The sequence below is a fragment of the Heterodontus francisci genome, chromosome 18 (genome assembly GCF_036365525.1).
Source record: "Heterodontus francisci isolate sHetFra1 chromosome 18, sHetFra1.hap1, whole genome shotgun sequence".
NCBI classification, from domain to species: Eukaryota; Metazoa; Chordata; class Chondrichthyes; order Heterodontiformes; family Heterodontidae; genus Heterodontus; species Heterodontus francisci.
The window spans coordinates 68480087-68499787 of NC_090388.1; the positions used below are offsets into that span (position 1 = coordinate 68480087).

At 41.3% G+C, this 19701-nt stretch overlaps 1 protein-coding gene across 9 annotated transcripts in view; it reads right to left on the minus strand.

Annotated features, from left to right (window-relative positions):
* The window catches only part of LOC137379700 (ataxin-7-like protein 1), a 269395-nt gene that overhangs the window by 176469 nt on the left and 73225 nt on the right, over positions 1-19701 (minus strand). For 2 of the 9 annotated variants that reach the window (XM_068050934.1, XM_068050930.1), the window contains exon 1: positions 8579-8714. The exons of the other annotated variants lie outside the window; for them this stretch is intronic. The gene's annotated coding sequence lies outside the window, so the exon portion shown is untranslated. Of the gene's footprint in view, positions 1-8578; positions 8715-19701 lie in introns of those variants that run through there. 9 annotated transcript variants of the gene reach the window in all.

Sequence of the window (19701 nt, forward strand, 5' to 3'; positions counted from 1 at the left end):
CTCAATGAGAACAATGAACCACCCGTGGATAACAAAGGAAGTTAAGGAGAGTATCAAATCAAAAACAAAGGCGTACAAAATGGATTGGGAATTTCTTTCAAACCAGCAGCGGCTGACTAAAAAACTAATAAGGAGGGGGAAAATTGTTTGACAGAGTAAATTGGCAAGATATATAAAAGCAAACAGTAAGAGCTTCGACGGGTATATAAAAAGGAACAGAATAGCTAAGGTAAGAGGATGAGACTGGGGAACTAATAACAAGGAACAGGGAAATGGCAGATAATTTAAACCAATATTTTGCATTGGTCTTCACAGTGGAGGACACTATAAACATCCCTACAATAATAGATGAGCAAGGTGTAAATGGGAGGGAGGAACTTGTAACAATCTATCACGAGGGAAAAGGTGCTGGACAAACTGATGGGACTAAAGGCAGACAAGTCGCCAGGACCTGATGGCCTGCATCCAAGGGTTTTAAAAGAAGTGGCTGCAAAGATAGTGGAGGCATTGGTCATAGTATACCAAAACTCACTGGATTCCAGTAGGGTACCAGTGGATTGGGAAACCACTAATGTGACGCCCCTATTCAAGAAAGGAGGGAGACAGGAAGCAGGAAACTATAGACCAGTTAGCTTAACATTTGTCATTGGGAAAACGCTAGAGTCCATTATTAAGGAAGAAATAGCAGGACATTTAGAAAAACATAATGCAATCAAACAGAGTCAGAGTCAACATGGTTTTATGAAAGGGAAATCATGTTTGACAAATTTCTTTCAGGATATAACAAGCAGAGTGGATAAAGGGAAACCAGTATTTGGATTTGGATTTTCAGAAGGCGTTCGATAAGGTGCCACATAAAAGGTTATTGCACAAAATAAGAGCTCAGGGTATTAGGGGTTAATATGTTGGCATGGATTGAGGATTGGCTAACACACAGAAGGCAGAGAGTCGGGATCAATGGGTCTTTTTAAGGTTGGAAAGCCGTAACTAGTGGGGTGCCACAAGGATTGGTCCTCGGGCCTCAACTATTTACTATCTAATATTAATGATTTGGAGGAAGGGGCAGAGTGCAGTGTATCCAAATTTGCTGATGCTACAAAAATAGGTGGGAAGGCATGTTGTGATGAGGACACAAAGAATTTGCAAAGGGAGATAGATATAAGTGAGTGGGCAAAAACTTGGCAGATGGAGTTCAATGTGGGAAAGTGTGAGGTCATCCACTTCCGTAGGAAGAATAAAAAGGCAGATTATTATTTAGATGGAGAAAGACTACAAAATACTGCAGTACAGAGGGATCTGAGTGTTCTTGTACATGAAACACAAAAAGTTAGCATGCAGGTGCAGCAAGTAATTAGGAAGGCAAATGGAATGTTGGCCTTTATTGCTCGGGGGTTAGAGTTTAAAAATAGGGAAGTCTTGTTACAACTGTACAGGGTGCTGGTGAGACCACACCTGGAGTACTGTGTACAGTTTTGGTCCCAGTATTTAAAGAAGGATAGACAAGCATTGGAGGCAGTTCAGAAAAGGTTCACTAGGCTGATTCCTGGGATGAAGGGGTTGTCTTGTCAAGAACGGCAAAACAGGTTAGGCCTTTATTCATTAGAGTTTAGAAGAATGAGAGGTGATCTTATTGAAACATAAGATTTTAAGGGGGCTTGGCAGGGTAGATGTTGAGAAGATGTTTCCACTGGTGGAGGAATCTCAAACTAGAGGACAGAGTTACAGAATAAGGGGACACACATTGAAAACTGAGATGCGAAGGAATTTCTTCTCTCAGAGGGTGGTGAATTCCCTACCTGTGTTGTGGAGGCTAGGTCACTAAATATATTTAAGGAGGTAGACAGATTTTTGAAATCTCGGGGAGTCAAAGGTTATGCGCAGCAGGCCCGAAAGAAGAGTTGAGGCCTGGGACAGATCAGCCATAATCTTATTGAATGGCTGGGCAGGCTTGAGGGGCTGAATGGCCTATTCCTGTTCCTACTTCTTCTGTTCTTATGTTCTAAAGCCTTCTGCCTCCCTACCTCTCTTTCCTCCTTAAAAGAGGCACATTAAAACCTACCTCTTTGACCAAGCTTTTGGTCATCTGTCCGAAATTCTTACATGGCTCGGTGTCAAAGTTTGTTTGATAACTCACCTGTGATGATCTTTGGGATGTTTTACTCGTTAAAGCCATTATATAAATTACAAGTGGTCATGTTGACTCCTGTGTGTAATATGGTATGATTTCATTTATAAATTTGGTTTGGAATGTTTGTTTCGCGGTGGCTTTTATTTTTGCATTGTGACTAAGTGGACACTGTGATGGTCAGTGACAGAGTCAATTTAAGATATGGAACTGTCGGTGAATGGGGAATTGGGGTTGCGGTTACTGGTACCATAGTTGCATGAGATCTGCACAAAGCAGAAAGGGGCAGTGTAGGTTGCCTCCTCTGTTTCTTTTCTCCTCCTCGTGCTCCTGCTCCTCAGTTGCTCACCATGTTGCTGGTGGCAAGGGTTGTTCCCTCGTGATGGCAAGGTTGTGCAGCAGACCACTATGAATCTGGCCACCTACTCTGCTGAATACTGCAGGGCTCCTCTAGAGCAGTACTGGAGCGACAGTATTGTCTCAGCACGCCTATTGGCTGTTCTATCACATCTTGTGTGGCAGCATAGCTTTCACTGTGTGCACGCATGCGCAACATGCATAGATTGTGCAATGGGCCATATTTCAGTCACTTGACCAGTCCATTGCTATGACATTAATGCACATTCGGTGAGAAATTGAGATCATTTGTGCCCATTTTTTGGGTGCTATTGGTGCCCTTAGAGCTCTAAAATGGCATCTGTTGTGCACGCACTTTTAGATGAGCAGCCATATGGTCAGCAAATAGCCCCCATCACCCAGTCCCCACCCTTTAGTTTGCCATGGTGTCTCAAATGCAGCTGATACAGTGGACTGTCACAGAATAAAGGCATAGTGACTGCTGTAGGATACCAGGCATTGGTCTGCATGACTTGCTGCGTAAGGTCACACACTAGCTGGGCATTGAGGGATTGGAATCACTTTTGGTTCCGGTAGAGGACAGAGTTCGAATCTTGAGAAGTGTGAAGTGTTGCACTTTGGGAGGACTAACAAGGCAATGGAATATACAATGGATGGTAGGACCCGAGGGGGTACAGAGGGTCAGAGGGACCTTGGGGTACTTGTCCATGGATCACTGAAGGCTGCAGCACAGGTAGATAAGGTGGTTAGAAAGGCATATGAGATACTAGCCTTTATTAGCCGAGGCATAGAATATAAGAGCAGGGAGGTTATGATGGAGCTGTATATAACGCTGGTTAGCCCACATCTGGAGTACTGTGGACAGTTCTGGTCACCACACTATAGGAAGGATGTGACAGCACTGGAGAGGGTGCAGAGGCGATTCACCAGGATGTTGCCTGGACTGGAACATTTCAGTTATGAAGAGAAACTAGATAGGCTGGGGTGGTTTTCCTTGGAGCAGAGAAGGCTGAGGGGGGACCTGATTGAGGGATACAAAATTATGAGGGGCATTGATAGGATGGATAGGAAGAAACTTTTTTCCCTTAGCGGAGTCAATAACCAGGGGGCAAAGATTTAAGGTAAGGGGCAGGAAGTTTAGAGAGGATTTGAGGAAAAATGTTTTTACCCAAAGGGTGGTTGAAATCTGGAATACACTGCCTGAAGGGGTGATAGAGGCAGGAACACTCACAACATACGGGCCAAGTGTGGGAAAATAGGATTAGTTTGGAGGGCTGCTTGATGGTCGGCGCAGGCGCATTGGGCCGAAAGGCCTATTTCTGTGCTGTAAAACTCTAAGACTCAATGACTAGTTGACAGTCAGCAACCACAAAGCAATGTGCGTGCAGTTAATGGCACCATGGGAAAGTCTGCAATCCTAGTGAAACCATATGCTCGCTCCACCTGCTTCTCTCTGGAAGAGAGAATGAAATGTTGTTAGCTCTCATTGAATGGACAGCCTCACTGACCTCCCTTACAGACCAGCGACAGCAAACTGCAAAATGTAGCAAATATCTTCAACTCCAGCCTGGAACGAGCCTGGTGCATAAAAATTCATCGTCATCTTCACCACCACCGGCAACGTGGTCCTTACCCTGCTAAGGTTGTAGCTGAGGCTGCACTGGCAAATTTCAGTGAGAATATACTTACTGAAGCACAGATGTCTGATACATTGCTCCTCACTGAAGTTAGGCAGATATGACCCCCTGCTCATTCTCCATGTCATTCTGTATTCCAAAGGAAATGGCTAATCGTGCCATCACCTCTGGGAACAAAGGGTTTGTGCAGAAGCCATGACGTCAGCAAAAATGTCTTCAGCACCTGCCACACTATTCCAAATTCACCAGCAGTCCCACACTTTCCCTTCCCTCTGTCACTGACCATCACAGCAACTTGAAACTACTATACAAAGCACACAACACTTGTAGAATTGAAGCAACAGGCAGAAGAAATCAACCAGCAATCAACCTGTCAGTTGATGATCCCTTTAAATAGTGCAGGTAGGGAAGTCCTTCCTGATCACATGCTCAGCTGTGCGAGATTGAGAGAGGACGTTAACTGCAGCATCGAACTCCAAAATTACAGCGCTGGCGAGAAAACAGCATTACCTACTGATTGATCTCATGATCTGCCTACTCTGCATACTTGCAACAGACATTCACTGCGTGCATGTGAACACTCACCAATATGGTATCGGATGGCTTCATCTAAAACTGCATGCGCCACAGATGCCATTTTGGAGCTCTAAGGGCACTCATAGCACTAAAAAAAATGGGCATAAATGATCCCAATTTCTCGCCTAGTGTGTATTGTCATAGCAATGGACTGGTCAAGTAGCAGAAAAACTGCAAATGGAATTCATAGCCAAAGAATTTTGCAAGACTTGAGATTTCACAAACAGCGGCACATCCAACTTCCATTTACCCAGCAAATTAAACGTTGTATTTTAAAATACTAAACTAAATTGCAGCCAAAAGTCAGATCGATAGGCACAAGGAAGAAAGGAAAATAAAAAAACCTGCATTTATATAGCACCTTCCATGACCTCAAGACACCCCAGAGCTCTTCACTGGAAATGAAGTACTTTTGAGGTGTAGTTATTGTTCTAATGTGGGGGAAAACAACAACCAATTTGTGCACAGCAAGTTCCCACAAACAGCAATGAGACAGATCACCAGATAATGTGTTTTCAGTAGTGTTAATCGATGGATAAACATTGCCTCCCCTACTCTATTCTTAGTCAAAGGACAGACAGGGCCTCAGTTTAACATCCCCTCTGAAAGTTGGCATCCGACAGTGCAGCACTAGATTACATATTCAAGTAACTGGAGCTTGAACCCATGACCTTCTGACTAAGTTATACTAAATTTGATGCCAATTCAAAATGGTCTGCACAATTGTGTTAATGCAGACAAAAACAAATTCTATGAATGCAAAAGTAATTGTATAACTGTACCCAAGAAAGCAACAAGTACCTGAATGCCACCTGTGGTTGGCAGGATATAGGAAAATAAGAAATAGGAGGAGTAGACCATTCGGCCCTTCGAGCCTGCTCTGCCATTCAACTGAATAATGGCTGATCTTCTGCCTCAAAGTCATTTTCCCGCACTATCCCGTATCCCTTGATATCTTTACTACGTAGGAATCTATCGATCTCTGTCTTGAATATACTCAATGACTGAGCCTCCACAGCCCTCTGGAAGTAGTGCCACAATCAAATGAATACAAAATTAAAATAGTTTTTGGGAAAAACTGTACCCTGCCCTATAGAAACATAGAAATTTATGGTACAGAAGAAGGCCTTTCAGCCCATTGTATCTGTGCCAGCTGAGAAAGAGTTATCCAGCCTAATCCCAATGGCCAGCTCTTGATCCGCAGCCTTGCAGGTTACAGCACTTCAAGTGCACATCCAAGTATTTTTTAAATGCAATGAGGGTTTCTGCCTCTATAACCCTTTCAGGTAGTGAGTTCCAGACCCCAACCAACCACCGAGTGAAAAAATTACTTCTCAAATTACCCCCCTCTAATCCATCTCCCAAATATTTTGAATCTATGCGCCCTGGCTATTGATCTTTCTGTTATGGGAAATAAGTCTTTCCTATCCACTCTATCTAGACACCTCAATTTTATACACCTCAGTTAAACATCCCCTCAGACTCCTTTGTTCTTAAGTTAACAATTTCAGCCTATCCAACCTTGCCTCACAGCTGAAATTCTCCAGTCCTGGCCATATCCTTGCAAATCTCCTCTGTAACCTCTCTAGCACGATCGCACCCGTACTGTATGCAGTGAACAGAACTGTACACAGTGCTCTAGCTGTGGTCTAACTAGTGTTTTATACAGGTCTAGCATAACCTCCCTGCTCGTATATTCTATGTCTCAGCTAATAAAGACAAGTATCTCATATGCCATCTTCACTACCTTATCTACCTGTCTTGCTACCTTCTTGGATCAATGCACATGCACTCCAATCTCCCTCTGTTGCTCTACACTTCTAAGTGGCCTACCATTTATTGTGTATTCCCTTGTCTGTTTCTCCTCTCCAAATGCATTACCTCACTTCATACTTCTCTGGATTGAATTCCATTTGCTATTTTTCTGCCACTTAACCAGCCCATTGCTATCTTCCTGTAGTCTACAGCTTTCTTCCCACCAACCAAAAGGCCATTTTTTGTATCATCTGCAAACTTCATAATCATGCTCATTGATACATACCCAACAAGGCACCTAATACTGAACCCTACAAAACCCCACTGGAAACAGCCTTCCAGTCACAAAAACACCTGTGGACCATTACCATTTGCTTCCTGCCACTGAGGCAATTTTGGATCCAACTTGCCACTTGCCCTTGGATCCCATGTGCTCTTATTTTTATCAGTCTGCCATGCAAGATCTTGTCAAAAACCTTGCTAAAAATCCGTGTAGACTACATCAAACACACTATCCTCATCAACCCTCTTTGTCACCTCCTCAAAAAATTCAATCAAATTGGTCAGACATGACCTTCCTTAACAAATCCATGCTGACTGTCCTTGATTAATCTGTGCCATTCGAACTGATGATTTATTCGCTCACTCTGAATTTTTTTTCAATAATTTGCCCACCACCAAAGTGAGGCTGACCAGCCTGTCCTTACTCAGTCTATCCCTTCTTCCTTTTTAAACAACAGTACAAAGCTAAGTTGTTATATTTCTGTCAAAAAGCAAGGCAAATCAATGTGTGAAAGAGTGATTATCAATATAACAGTTAATTTTACGAAGTAAGATGTTTTACATTTTATTTTTAAACAAAATCTCTGATTCCATTCTGCCTCCAAGGGGCTGTAAGCAAGGAAATTCTGCCTGCCTGCTCAGACTCCAACATGGGCCGGCTTGCATTTCTGAGACAGAGTGTCCCATACAGATGAACATGGCTTACCATTGTCTATTTATCATTAAAGGATGCAGCAGACTGATGGGGTAAAGTAATCCCCAACTCAGTCATTCCAGAAATTGACTTTTAAAATAAGAAAATAACTGAAGAATATCCCTAAGGGAGAGATTACCAAGAAGCTAAGTTGTCGGAACTTTACCAATGGTTGCATACTATTCAGCCCCTTGAGCCTGCTCTGCCATTCAAATAGATCATGACTGATCTGTACCTCACCTTCATTTACCCGTCTTTGCTCCTTAACCCTCGATACCCTTGCCCAACGAAAATCTATTGATCTCATCACCTGCAGCATTTTGGGGGAAAGAGAGTTACAAATCTCTACTACTCTTTGCGTGAAAAAGGGCTTCTAAAAGATGAACAAGCAGTAGTGGACTGAAGCAAGAATTAACTTACAGTAATAAACTTGAACATGTACAGTTCATATCTAAACAAATCCATAAAGGAAACCTGTGCGTTCTTCAGGGAAACAATGGCCACTGCCACAGGCCTTCCTCATTTTTGTTGGTTGAAAACTTAAAGATTATCCTGGGTGCAACAAAATCTGTTATTCAGAAGTTGTGGTTCTGAGTTAATCCCTTTACTTGAGAGATCCAGGGAAGTTCTCTTTGGCGTAATAATGGAATTCTCATTTTGCCAAGGGATAGAGAGCAACGGAACTTTTTTCGTATGAACGAGTAATGCCACGGGCAGAACGGAATTCCTCAGAGGTATGAAACTATAATAACAAAACAGCTCCCGTTAAAAAGTATGCTCGTCTTAAAACAAATTCAAGTATTACATTTTAAAAAGTTGTTTGTTTTAGACAATGAAAAAGCTTTTTCTTGAATGATCCTTGTTTGTTCCAAATGGGCCTTCTGGACAACTGCTGGATAATATGAAGCACAGCAACGTGGAAATAACCATTTGTTTCAAGTTTGCGAACTTTTGGCAATCGGTGCAAGTAAGTGATTAATTCACACCTTTCAGCACCACCCCATAACCAAAAAAACTGTGAAACCAAAACAAACTGAGGTTCCTATCCGTCTTCTCCAAGATCACAGTAAAGCATTTGCTATAGGCCTTAGTAACAAAAATAGCATTAACAAGCAGCTGCAGGAAAAATAGCGACCTAAGCAAAAGTCATACCTGATGAACACTTCCAACCTTTTCTGACGGCAATAAATGGAAATGTAGATTACAGGAAACACTGCGTGGGCCGAGTTAAACAGAAAAACAATTTCTGACTGCCAGGTCTGCAGATGGTGCTGTACAGTAGGTTGTGTTTTTTGCACACACTGTACTATCTTGTCGTGTGACGTTCTGAAAGCACAGCACCATCTACAGGGGTGGAGCAAGAAAGCAGAAACAAATACTGAATATTGCAACTTCTACTTCAACATTTTTTTAAAGGGGCAATGTCACTCAGTTACAAGTAAAGGGCAAGAGCCAGAAACTTGTTCAATCCCCCATTGACTTTTCTTTTACAAAAACAGGAGGTTGAAGTCACAACAACTTGATTTCTATACTGGTTGTATTTTTCAGACAACTTTTCAAGTCAAACCTGAACATTGTGTCCCGTGGCCTTCCAATTCTATATGAAGGTACATTGTTACAGTACAGTTCAAGGTTGCACCGACTTTCTCGTTTAGTTCACACCTCAACTGGTAGTGCCGTGTTTGCAGTTGTCAAGTGTGTATTCAATGAAACCTCAAAGTGCTGCCATTACTCACTATAGAACAGACAACAGTAAGAAGGTATTTGCTCAACACATTAGGGACACATGTTTTCACAGAAGGCATTACACAGTGTCAAGGCGAACACAGGACGGCTAAAGGTCATGATAAATTGATACCTCTGAACTCATCATTCTCATTAGATTATTTTTGATTAACGGAAATATTGAAACGTCGACTCTGCAATTCATTGCTGTTAATTTAAGCATCGTCCAGATGAGCAATTATTTAAGACTTCTGCTATACCCCGAAATTCCAACAGAAACCAGGAGATGACTTTTTTTTCCCCTCTTGCACAGCCAACTGTAGCACGTCAACTGCTGCCCTGATTGAGCCTGGTCAAATGGCAGCTATCATGTACGAACTTACTAAGTGCGCAATGATGGTGTGCACTTTGGAGTGTTAATGCACTGATGCACAGAGTGATGGTACAAGCTCACAAACCACCCAAAGTGAGATGCAAACTCAGCCATGCTGTCAGCACAGGTGTTTCTTACCAGAGAATATGTGAAGAAATAATTCAGAAACACCTGTAACATATTTGAGTTCCCATTTTATAATCACACTTTTGATCCTTATTTTTATTTTTCCATGATAAATTCCTGTGTCCACATTTATCATGGAAATTGCTTATGGTAACTTGTCAAACTAAGTATCCAGTGAATGGTGGCACCTCTACTGGCAGGAAAGTGTAATTACAGTATTATACATTTACATGGTTAGTTTCCATCATAAATGTGGATGTAGGAACTTATAATGGAAAACATTGGCAGGAATTGCACACAGACATAAAATTTCTAATATGTTATATAGACTGCACAAAGATTCCCATGACCTTCAGTGTATCAGACTTTAGGTTTGCTAAACACTCTTCAAAGTTAGTCATTTGGCTTTCATCATCATTCAGACATCTTTAAGTAATTTAGCAGCCATACTAAAGTGGTCCCATTTTAGGAGAAGAGTGACCCTATCTGGAACAAACCACCCCTTGCCCAATTTAAACAGCAATGCTTGGGAAGCGTGTGAGGGTAGTCCATGTGGCTGCCCTGTGGACACCACCAATGGAAACCTGATTTAGAGAAGCCCATATAGCAGCCATGGAATGAGTCAAAGACCAGGTCTTTGGGATGCTTATCAGTTAAATGGTATAATAGAAAAAAAATATCCTTTTGCCATTCCATTATATTATTCTTTGTGAACATTCTGCCCAAGATCTTCTTACAATATATAACAAATAATTAACTGGACTTTCTAAAGTTCTCAACTGGAGAACACAAAACACTGTGTGCATCAACACAGTAAAATCCAAATCCAACTGATTAAAAGAGGGTATAACAAAGTTTTATTTACATGAAATTTACAGTTTGACACCATGTGAATTTGCTCTGAAAAGAGCAGCTGTTTCCTTGAAAAAAAACTGGCAGACCCCACTTTTTGGGCAGCATACACTACCGTTGTCTGGAGGAAGAACTGGAACGGGTGGAAACTGTGGTTTATATGTGGTGGAAAATGGGAATGTGGAGGGGATCTTGCTGCTAATCGGCCATTAAATGTTATTGTTCTTGCTGCTGATTGGTCAGCTATTATGTCTTTGATACAGACGTTGATACATACTACTGTTCTTGTTGGGGTATGTTGGCTGCAGAGCAGGTTGGTGATGTTTTTCTTGAACAGGGGTAGCCAGATATCACTGGTGAGCAGGCAGATATCTAGGGGGACAGTGTGGTGTTGATAGATCTCCATAGCCTCCCTGACGCATCTTGCATACTGGTGCATAATGGATGAGATGAGTTTGGAATTGGACCATTCGATGTGGTGATTATTGAGTTGAATGTGCTCGACAATAACTGACTTGTCCCATTCACTGTTTGAAGCAGCTTGGTGTTCCTCGAGTCTAGTGTGTAGGCTGTGGCCTGTTTCTCCAATGCAGATGAGTCCGCAGTCGCATGGTATGCTATAAATTCCTGGTTTGTCGTGTGATGGAGATATAAGTCGATTTTGTCACAAACCATTCAGCAAATTTCCTCTACATCTAAAACCTGGAAAGCAAAGATACCCAGGAACCGAGTGGGATCACATCCATAAGGGACTATCTTAATTTAATTTTGATAGGTCAATGGATCTGGGTGTGATCCACAGCAGAACAATTGACCTCAAAGCCCTCCTCGATGCAGTATGACTCTTTTACATGATACCTACCGTATCCCTCATCCTGTTGTTACAACCAGGCGAGCGGGGTCTAGGGGATCCCTCTTAGCCTTTGCCTGGTTTAACCGTAACAGGGTTTAATTTTAAAAACAGTGTTTTTAGCTCGTTCCAATTGTAAGGCAAAGAAATCAAACAGGCTTCCTTAGATTTAAGCCAGAATGGTAGAAGATTATTAATCTTAAACTCTAAACGACTACGAATATGCGACGCGACCATGCTAGCATACATACGCAATAAACACACACGCAGATAAAGACAGAAAAAGTAGAAGGAATAAAGGGGAAAAGTTTGAGGCAATATCTGGTAGTTACAGTCCTTTTAAGTTCAATGTGGAGTCTTTGGTAGTCGATAAGTCTTGCAATTCATTGTGGCCCAGTTCATGCTTCAACTTGTTCCGATGTAGGAGCCTTTTCTCTCTTGATGTTTACATGTTTTCTGTGGGTCCAGTGACTTGGGAAAAAGCACAAAAGAGAGAGACAACCAGGCGAGAGACTTGCTTGTTTCAGCTTCAGTTTCAAACAGCCTTCTGAATTCAAACTGTCCTGTGGCTAGTTCAAAAAACCTGGACCAGCCAGTTAGTCATGTGACCATCTGGCTTAACCAGTCCTGGTTCTGTGGATTGTACCATTTTAGCAGGGCCTGGAATGCGCTTCCTTACCTTCAATATCTGGTGATCAAAATTTGGGTTAATTGGAGCGGGGAATAGTACTTTGTCTCCACAAGCAGTGTTACATACATTAGTATGCAAATGTCCTTTCAGCCCAGTATCTGGTGATCTTCAAACAAGTCATTTCTTCACTCCAGCAACAGTTTAAAATCAATGTTCATATGACAAAATTAATATGCCTCATTCTTGGCAGGTGGGGGTCTGCATGACACTGTGAAGATTAACTTTAAATTTTAGCAGCTTGCAGCAACTCTTCCATTTAGCTACCAAAAATACTTTTTCCATCAAATCCAATCAACTTTCAAGGCAGGGCAGAAATTCATATCCATGAAGTAAGTTTTATTGTAGTACTGTAGACTGTAGCTGGTTATCAAAAAGGAAAAGAAATGTACCCTTAAAAAGACCCCACTAACTACAACTGAGTTACCCCAAGATGAACAAAACCCATCCAGTGCATTTGGTGACCGGCTATACATGGTTGAAGAGCCCCATGTGCATTCCTTCAGTACCCTACAATGTTTATATATTCTTCCTCACACTCAGCTGGTTCAGGAAAAGCCTCTTGGATAACTGACTTTCCACAGAGAGAACATGTGCAGAATGACAGGAGAACAATCCACCAGCATCGAATCTAAAGAATCCATTGGGCCAAGGTGTATCCTGCACATCGAGTTTAACCCAAGCCGAACATCCAGGCATTCTACATCAGATTATCTCCCTGAAGCATTAACCCAAAGGGTCATGGGCATTATAAACACATTAAATGCAACAGGCTGTGGTTGAAGTGAAATATGAAGATAGGGCTACTGGATCCCCAGAAGAACTGCATCTAATACCAGCCACTAGCTGGGAAGAGAACGTCTGTTTTTTGTACCATTCATGGGTGTATCCTCATTATTATCTCATGCTCAGTATATTTGTCCTCAGTAACCTCCAATTCCTCTTCCGCCAGGACATCCAAAAAAGGGAAAAATAAATATATCTGAATCGGTCAAATTAGTAACAAGCTGATAAATCAAGAGTATTTATTTGTCAATAGTGGGTACAGTAATATTGTAGTTAAAGTATTGTACTGGAAAGACAAAGATCATGAGTTCAAATCCCACCATGACAAGTTGTGAAACTGAATTCAATAAATCTAGTCATTTGTGGCCTAGCACCAGAAGAAAGTTACCACAAATACTGCCAGATTGCCAGAAATCCTTAAGTGCTTCAGTGAAGGGAATCTGTCATAACTACCTGGGCAGTCACACACACAGTTGGCTTGTAATGCCCTCTGAAGTATTCTAGCAAGCCATGCAAAAACTGTAAAAACAATAACTACTCAAGGCAGCCCACCACCACCCTCTCAGAACAACTAGGGATGGACAATAAATGCAGATTTGTCAGAGTCCAAAAACAGATCATTAAAAAAATTGTGTACCGCAATTCATTTTCGCTCACCTTGGGATGAGATAATCTGTGATTGCCTACTACTCAACATCGGCAAAAAGTGAATAGATGAAAAGGTGGCGGCAATTAAAAATATCCTGAACCCAACGAGCATTCCAAATTTGTCTCCCAGGAAGGAATTAACAGGGGAGAGCACTTTGAAAGCACATGGAGTAGATGGGAACTACCTACATTGAAAATGTCCAAACATGCCTTAGACTAAAATGGATGACTAGGTTAAGTAGGTTGAACCATACTAAATTAGATGGCCTAACTCACAGGAAGCCCATGGGTAAGCTTTGCTTACTTGGTAAATAATTTTGTTTAGATGTCCCTTTCCTAATAGAGGAAAAAGGTTCAATGAGGAAAAACTCTACATAGTTATGCTAGAATGTACTGTACCTTTAAAACTATAGGCCGCACAAGACTGAAAACTGATCTATACATTCAGCTGCTCCCTATGGAGGAAGAGAAGCCAACTTGAACAGATGAAGGCTGGAACAATTTGGAGGCTGACTGATCAGGGTAAACAATAGGTTCTAGTTGTAAGTCCCATTTTCTTCTCTTCTGATTAGTCAAATGGGGCTGATCCAATAGCTGGTTGCTACACTATATTGACAGGTATCTTCAAGAACCAGGAAGAAAATAGGCTAGTTCTAACCAGAATAAACCTGCTTCATGTGGCTGAAGGTTTTAGAACTTTCATCTTATCTTAGATACACCATTTTGTTAATCCTACATTACAGAAAATGACCAAGCAAATTTAACCAACTGAGGAAACACAATTCTTATATCAATCTTCAAAAGCTAACATGGATTATTGGCACTTTTGCCTGCTTCACAGAATTATGGTTTCCTATCTCTAACTTCTGAATCAGGTTAAGAGCACTTGTAATGGACCAAGAGCAGAAATTAATCTGGTCTCACTGTCTCTCAATTACTGGTTTATATTGGCAATTCTTTATACTGTCCGTCTCTGTATGAAATACTGTTTTTAGTTTGATTTATTTTATTTATCAATCATAAAACTGTGACATGGCTATGTAAAAATTCTAAAATACTTGGAGCTTGCCAGAGGGTGAGGAAGCTTCTTTCTTTAGTGGGCTACGCTGGTTGCTGGGTCTGAATAACAAAATTAAGACTTCACCTAGATAGTCACTTTTTATTCCAAATATACAGGTGCAACAGTAGGGGGCAAAAAAGGTGCATCTGAGATCTGAGTCTCCTGCTGTAATTATATTACCTCCTCATGATACAGTCTGAAACCCTGCTTGAAACCAGAATACTGAACTCTGAATTTTATAAGTGCAATGCTAAAGTACCAATCTCTGTATCTTGAGAGAAAATACATATCACCCAGCAGGACATTTTTTTCTTAAAAAAAAGGGGAGACTGTTGCAACGAAAATCCCTGTTGGATCACCCAAGAAACTTATTTATTATTGCTTTATAGATTAGGCCAGCCAAAGGCAAAAGGATGTAGAACTCTAACAAATACTTAAACAACAGTGCATTTTGTGCCCACATAGGGCAATTTGACCTGACTGGTTAAAAATGATTTGTGTCCTAAACTTAAAACAAGGAGGATTTGACCTATGTCAAGCTCAAACACAATGAAACAACTAAAAGAGAGGCTGATGCAAGATTTAAGTATAACTAAGCATTTTAAAGAGCTGAAAGTGCCATTTCTTTTTTTCTAAAACCTGTTGAAAATTTGGAACAGGCTCTGGAACACGGGAACAACAGTGACATTTGGAGAACCTTTTCAAAACTGGAGAGTTACCGCACAGGTCTTGAGCTTTTATAGAAGGCTGGAGCAAGGAGGGGGTCACAGGAGGCATCAGTACTGCTGACAGATAAAGGACATGCAATTTCTGCACCAAGTTTGAGTTTCTGATGAAGGGAACACCTGAAATATTAATAAAAGTAAAATACTGCAGATGTTGGAAATCTGAGACAAAAGCAAAAAGTGCTGGAAAAACTCTGCAGGTCTGGCAGCATCTGTGGAGAGAGAAGCAGCATTAACCTTGTTTCTCTCTCCACAGATGCTGCCAGACCTGCTGAGTTTTTCCAGCACTTTTTGTTTTTGACCTGAAATGTTAATCTTATCTTTGTATATGCTGGCTTGCTGCGTAGGGCTGCCAACTCTGGCTGGATATTTTCCTGGAGATTTTGTCACATGATTTCTCACCAAACGCCCAAACAGCCTATTTCTCCAGCTCCAATTATAACTAATAATTGAAAATATTCAAAGCAAAGAGAAGTAACACAATTTAATGCCTCTATGATATTTTCCATTGGGTTGTTCACAGCACCATCCGTGAAATTAATCTGCAGTTCTTGGATACGCCAGGTCAATCCTGGAGGCTTTACAACTCTCCTGCTGTGTGTTACCAACATTGTCAGTTTTTTCTTCCAAGATTACCATGTCAGGGATGCTTGAAGAATATATAAAACTTCAAAATGAAAAAAACACATTCAATAAATTCCATATTTATGCTGTGAAATTGGCCCTTCGAACCAAGAACATCCAATGTGGTCACAAGCAAGTGTAGCAACTCACCAATGCAACAACAACTCAAGACTGCTGAGTCAATATCCTAGAGCAAATACCCAACCTGCCCTGTTTTATAAATTATGCGAGGTATGCCATTGATGAAGTTAGAGCACTTACCCACCATTTATACCAAATTCAACCATTAAGCATTCCTCGGTTAGATGTAGCACAGATTTTATTCAAACTGGTAAAATAATATGCCTTAACTCCAACCTCAGGGCAAATACCTTCCTATCTCTCACAGCACCTATCCTCTTGCTCTCTGAGTAAAACTGCCAATTTAGGGTCATGTAATAGGCGATATTTCACTGGAACTCAAGCCCACCAGAACTCATTCAAATTGCCCCAAGATGATGGACTCTTACAACAACCTTCATCTCAACAGTCTGAACTGGTTTCAAAACCCTTTTCCACATATCACTGAATTATGAATTTTCTATTATATCCCATCAACGAATTTAAATCTGATTTTCTTCTTCCATGCATACAAAACCAAACTCTCAGGGCTGTCCAAATGCAAGAGCACAAAGGAATATTAATGGCAAAGAAACCCACCCACAGCAATGGCAAATAGCCACACCAGCCAGCATCACCCGTCATCACTGTTATGAAGAAATGAGGATGCACTTTATCTAAAATTAAGCAACAACCCAGTAACAAAGTCATGAAATTTTGTTCAGAGAAAGGAATTTGTACCCATGATTAGCAAAATCATTGTTTTTTCCAACAACTGAAAAAAAACACTTTGGCAGTACTCAGTTTTGACATGAACCACCTATCACTAAATTCAACCTGCATGTAAAGAAATAAATTAGACCCTAATATTTCCTTTCCAAATGAGACTTCATACTTTATCTTCTTGACTTCAGATAGGCTTTCTAAAGGCCCAAAATCTGCCAACCATTTGTTGAAGCTGTACAATCTGGTGTGGCAAGACCTCCCAAAGAACCTGTCATAATTTAGCTTCAATAAATAGAAGTCCTGTAGAAGTTATTGATTCCTGCACAGTTACTGTAATAAGTCTTCTCTCTCATACCTGGTAATGACAAAGAGACACACATCATAAATTTTGTGGATATTGCTCTTCATCTTTTCAGATCCACTGCTTGGGAAATGACCAGCTAGACATCTGTTACCAAGTGCAAGCTTGGCAGTACTGTTTGTATTAAATGTATCTGTTAAATAAATACACACAAGCATTGGTACATTGAAGTTACATCTGCTTTTTTGGGGATGGATGGTTAGCAGTTGAAGGGGGAGATTTTAGGAAAGTAACAGACATGGTTGGAGTATAGTGATGAATGAGCAAACAGCACTTGCACTGTTTGGGAACCAAATTTCACAAACTGAGTCAATGTTGATTTATGCACAAACACTATTTGTGAGGTCAAACATGTTATCTTCCAGAAAACCAGAGAACTGGAGCCAATCTTGACACACTTTTACTAGCATGTATTTAGTTACAGATTATAAGCACACACTTCCTTACCCAACAACCACAGTTTCAGTCGGTGTCTATTTATAGGGGTGCAAGTGAATCCCCGGTTATTGCTCACCACCTGCATACAATTAAACACAGAGTCAATGAAATAAGTCTATTAGCTACAAGCAGCACTGATGATCCCAATTTGCTTTTTATTAAAAAGCAGCATTTTGTTAACAGGATAACACATGTTGCTGGCAAAATTAGATAACTGTTCAACTACCAACCATCATTGAATCACAATTTTGGTGAACAAATTCTAAAGTCTCTCAACTGCAAATTCATGACTGGAAATTCCCCTTTCCTCCAATTAATGAGTAGGTTTGACGAAGAACTTACACTAGACAGATTCTTTAACTTCATAAGTGTAACTCCCTGCTGGAAGATAATATCAATAAAAATTCTCTGCCTGGCTGCTTTCAATATAACCACTGCCTCAAAAGCTGATATGTCAGAAGCGCAGGAAGATGCCTGTTTGAGTTGATTAAGAGAATAACCACATCACCCAAATGCTGAACTACAGAAGAAAATTCTCAGCAACATACATAAAGTCAATGGATCAATGCTTTTCACAGAAGACGTTAAAAACCTTTCATAAATGTCAGAGAAGACCCCTCAACAGCCCAGTAAATAAATCACAATTCAGTATCACTAGGCAAAGGAGACCAAAAGGGTCACTAGCTCTATACTGATGTAGCTAATCTCAGCCAGGGCAATAACTGGGATGCTAGAATTGGCCTTAGTGAACAAGGCTTAGGGAAAATAATTCAGTGTTCTGCACTCCTAATCATCATCAGTAACCCCTAGCTGAACAATCGTGCTTACAAACATTGGGGAAGAACAGGATGAGGCTGTGCCTGGTTTGACTGTTTGGCACCCTGCAGCGTCTTGCTAGATTTAAATAAGGCTGGGGCCTCAACATAGCAGGGATATGTTCGCCACCAGTATGGGCAGCTGGTCAGTGCATCGATTGATTGTCCAAAAGTCGAAATAGAATCCAATTTTTTTTGGAACAGAACAAAGAGCACAAATTACGTTTTTGCTTTGGTTGCAATCGATGATCTGAGCACAAATGGCACTAATTTTCATAAGTGGTTTGTTTTCTCAAGCTTCTGCTTAAACTAATGGACATTTGCAATATCTTGCATGAACCAGCGCAATCTGATAGCATTATAGAACAGATTTTTAAAAAAATTTCACTAAATATTATTCCTTAATATATTTAAGAGTGGCAACCTGGTGCAGTTTGTAAATGGGTTTATCATAAAAAAGTAAGCACTTTTAATCAGACTGTCTAGTCCACCACCTGTGAGTACCCGATTTTAAATAACTGAAAATAACTATTGTAAAGTCTCTGAAAATATTGTGGAGTATTGCGGTGAAGTGCTGCATTTGTCAAGCAGTTCTGATGCATTTTCACAGGGTGAGCAGAGAATTTGGTGACTTATCCACATAAGGGCTGCAACTGTTATGAGGACTGTAGTCGCAGTGCCTCGGCTATACAACACGACATGGAGATGGAGTGGACGTGGTGGTGATGGGAAGCTCTGCAAGATGCACAATGCAAGGTTGGAGCAGGACTCCTCCATGCTCCTTGACAGAGACAGGAGGCTGGCAGCAGCATCTTGATGTGCATCCTCATCAAAATTTTTCTGTATACAACCCCATCAAAGTCTTTATCCGAGTCCCCTGTAGCAGCCACAACCTCTCCCTCCGGGGAGCTGGTACACAAACAAACCTTTCGCCTGGCCTGGCTGCAGCCCACTCTTGCCCAGTGACTCACCACATGCAGATCCCAATTCTATACTAACCTCTAAAATACATGCAGTGCCAGTATCTGAGCTGGTGGCTGAGAGTCAGATCAAATGACAGGGCCTCTTCATTAGTGCTGTGGTGTTACTCTCCCTTCCTCCTGGGTGTGGTGTGGCTGGGCAGGCGACAGTTCTTGGGTGTCGGAAAGCAGAAAATAAGAAAGGGGAAGGTTTGGGTAAGGAAAGGGGAGGTGGGTAGTAAACAAGAGGTCCATGGTCACATCATCAGCAGTTTGCAATTCATGCCAGACAGCAGTACGAGGTTGCACCGGGAGTTGAGAAGTGGCATAAGGTATGAACATACCGTCAACTTCAATGTCCTCAGCAACGCTGGATGCCATGGGCTCTGTCGCAGCCAGCCCATGATGCGGAGAACTACC